Source organism: Schistocerca serialis, chromosome 1 (genome assembly GCF_023864345.2).
Source record: "Schistocerca serialis cubense isolate TAMUIC-IGC-003099 chromosome 1, iqSchSeri2.2, whole genome shotgun sequence".
NCBI lineage: Eukaryota > Metazoa > Arthropoda > Insecta > Orthoptera > Acrididae > Schistocerca > Schistocerca serialis.
Window position 1 is genome coordinate 1,281,282,918 of NC_064638.1, and position 3,794 is coordinate 1,281,286,711.

The following is a 3,794-nucleotide window of genomic DNA, read 5'->3' on the forward strand; positions in this document are numbered from 1 at the left end:
CGCACCGCAACTATCGATCATTTACTGCTGTTGAAAGATTTCTCGTTGTTGCATTTCGTACCGTTACTTTTCAAATATAACTCACGATAAGTTGAAAAATCAAATGAGAACACGCTTCTCAGCAACAGAAACTGTGTTTTAAAGACCGGACGGACAAGTGCGCAAAGGAGTCTTACTCTGAGGATTCAGTACAAACTTAATTGTGTATGTACGAGATCATCTATAGGTTTTGATGAGTGAGTTTGCGAGTATTAAAATATGTGACATAAATACCCATATCTTTCGACTGCATTGACTTAGAAGATTAATGTTTTACACCGGGCAGGGACCGTTGACCTTAGAATCTGACATGAATTGCAACTTGGTACTTCTATCCTTTCCTGAGAAGGTTTCTTAACAGTCGAACAGACAGACAGACGGACAACAAAGTTGATGGTGTTGGGACACCAACCAGCCACAAATTTACTTTCAGTTCCTTTATTCAAAGGGTACCGTTTCCGGTTTAGAATCGTTGTGATTCATCTTCAGACAGTTTACGCGCTGTCCTTATAACATGTGGTGTGTTTTTTACAGATTAACTGTCGTAAAATATAAATAATACATAATTATAAGCACGCCACACGCAGATGGTTGCGTTACAGGTTTTCGTTGCATGTGACTTACGTGAGATGTCGGTTTGGAGTGTTTGTTTTCATAACATTCGTCCAACAGATGTGAATACATTCCCACTGCATTCTTATTGTTGCACACGTAAATTTTTCTCACTGAACTCTTTAGATTTGTCAAAGAGAGGATTTCTACCACGCACCACATGTTTAGATACATACAAAGAGCTTACAAACAGAAGAGTATCAAAGATGCTATGATATATCGTAACATTTGAAGATGTCCTATGTTTGGAAAGGATCATATATTCACTTTCTCAACTGAAGTGGATTTTACCCTAGTACAGAGACATTGATTTTTTGACTTGATACTGTTACATTAATTATAAAATTGTTCCTTTTTTTAGTACTCTGTAGGTAAAATAGTACATTATTTAATTACGTTTAGCATCATGAGAATTATAGTAACATATAAATTTGCTACTTGATCTGCATTATTTGCTTTGGAGGCTGGAAAATAATTTTTGGAAATTTTTCAGGAAAGGGGTATTAGCTAACTCTGTGACAAATCTAGAGTTCAGTGTGAAAAATTTACGTGTGCAACAATAAGAACGCAGTGGGAATGTATTCACATCTGTTGGACGAATGTTATGAAAACAAACACTCCAAACCGACATCTCACGTAAGTCACATGCAACGAAAACCTGTAACGCAACCATCTGCGTGTGGCGTGCTTATAATTATGTACTATTTATATTTTAGGACAATTAATCTGTAAAATAAGGAAAGCGTGTAAACCGTCCGAAGATGAAACCGGAAACGGTACCGTTTTAATAAAGGAACTGAAAGTAAATTTGTGGCTGGTTGCTGTCTCAACACCATCAACATTTGTCTTCAAATAACAGTCACGGTCTCCAACCATGTCATCATATGACAAAATTGCATTGGACGACAAAGTGATTTTATAAGGGTTCCGTTTTTACCGGCTGAGGTACCGAACCCCAAAAACAATCCGGAACAACTACTGTGGTTCAGCATTTAATGAAGATACAGAATCTTTTCTAATTAAAAAACTGATCACATAATTAATCGCAAGAAACTGATAAAAACGGCCCACCACGACTTAAGGTACTTGAATTTAAGTAAAGTAATAGTCACATTGTGATGAGTAGTGTGCGTATGCAGATGCCCTAGCCTTCAGACAAAGAACTAGACAGTACCAATCAAAAATCGTGCACTCTGACTAATAATGAACAGTCCACTGGTGTCCTCATTTTTTCATATCAATTTTGTTTTGAGTTCTTTTAGGTTTCAGTTCAGTTTAACACTTTAATGAAAATTCAGAGAGAAAAGAGAAATTATCATAATTATTCCTGAAGTAGTGTTGAGGCAATATGTGGAAACGGATTTCGGCTATGGTCATTTTGAGAGAAGCTGTTAATTTCGCAAGAACAGCGGAAACCGGTAAAAACAATATAAACAGTTCCTTCCTATTCAACGGGCAACGGCCTTGCCGCAGTGGCTACACCGGTTCCCGTGAGATCACCGAAGTTAAGCGCTGTCGGGCGTGGTAGGCACTTGGATGGTTGACCATCCAGGCCGCCATGCGCTGTTGCCATTTTTCGGGGTGCACTCAGCCTCGTGATGCCAATTGAGGAGCTACTCGACCGCATACTAGGGGCTTCTGTCGTGAATACCATCTTACTACCGGGAGAGCGGTGTGCTGACCCCACGAACCTCCTATCCCTATCCTGCACGGAGGATGACACGGCGGTCGGATGGTCCCTGTAGGCCACTCGTGGCCTGACGACGGAGTGCTTCTTATTCCACGTTGACGCGTAGGATGACAGTGAGGACCGCTTTTCCGACGTATGCCCCAAAGCCAGGATACGAAACTTCTTTCGACAAAATACGTGGCCTGTCCCTTACGTCATAGCAGGTAGGATTTGACACGTCGGCTCTTCGTCTCTAGATCGCTGGCTTCCTTGGCTCTGGGTCTGGGTATTTCTGTTGTCATAATGAGTTCATCTCATCTTTATCAACGCGCGTCGCCAGACGCGCGAACAACACAAGACGGCGTCTCCCAGCCAGAAGTGCCACAAGATCGTTTCGTCCAGGTTTTGGCCCTTGTTCCTCCTCCTAAGTTTACAACGGTCCTATTCTTCTGTGAACCCTCTGTCAAGCGCTTGGATGTGAACTGCAGAGTAGTGACGTTGGTTTGTAGGGGTCGGAAACTCCTTAGACGTTGGCGCCTCCACAGTCGTAAAAGGATGGTCCTAAGATGTAGCTACAGGCACTTCGGGCTATACATTTAGCCATGCAAGTATAACTTGAACACACCGTTTCGTTGGCGCGCCGAGTGCGACCACCTCGCGCCATGGCCACAGACAGACAGCCTCACCCATGCTGCTTCCCCTTCGTCGCCTGCATTGGCGTCTTGTGGTTTAGTTCCCTCTCACTAGTTTAAGTGAATCCTACAACTTTTTTCATCCAACACAGCACCAACCCTTGCACAGATCAAGTAAATTTCCATCGAGTTGTGTAGTTTCTGTGTACTTTAGCGTCGTATTTCCACACTGATCATCCAGGATATTATGACCTCCTACCTAATAGTCAGTTTGTCCACTTTAATAGCGGCGACGCGTCGTGGCATGGAAGCAACGAGGCCTCGGAAGATCGCTGGAGGTAGTTGACACCACATCTGCACGCACAAGTCACCTAATTCCCACATATTCTGGCGAAGGGGACGATGAGCTCTGACGCCACGTTCAGTCACATCCCAGATGTGTAAGATCGTGTTCAGGTCTGAAGAGAGTGGGGGAGGGGGGGGGGGGGCGGTGGCAGAACATCAATTGGACCTCTGTATTCATCGAACCAGTCCACACACTTCTGACCTTATGACATGGCGAATTATCTTGTTGAAAAATGCCACTGTCGTCGGGAAACGTGACCGTCATGAAGGAATGTATGTTATCTGCAACCAATGTACGATACTCCTTGACATTGTAGGGGCCCCACAGACGCCCACGTGAATGTCCCCCCCAGCCCAATGGAGCTGCCGCCCACTTGTCTCCATGCCGCGGTACAGGTGTCAGGGAGCCGTTGCCCTCGAAGACGACGGATACGCGCCCTCCCATCGCCCTGATGAAGAAGATATCGGGATTCATCAGACGATGCAACGCTCTGCCA

General features: G+C 44.1%; 1 pseudogene; it reads left to right on the forward strand.

Annotated features, from left to right (window-relative positions):
* Positions 1 to 2,105: 2,105 nt before the first annotated feature.
* Positions 2,106 to 2,223, forward strand: LOC126429471 (5S ribosomal RNA; annotated as a pseudogene).
* Positions 2,224 to 3,794: the final 1,571 nt, after the last annotated feature.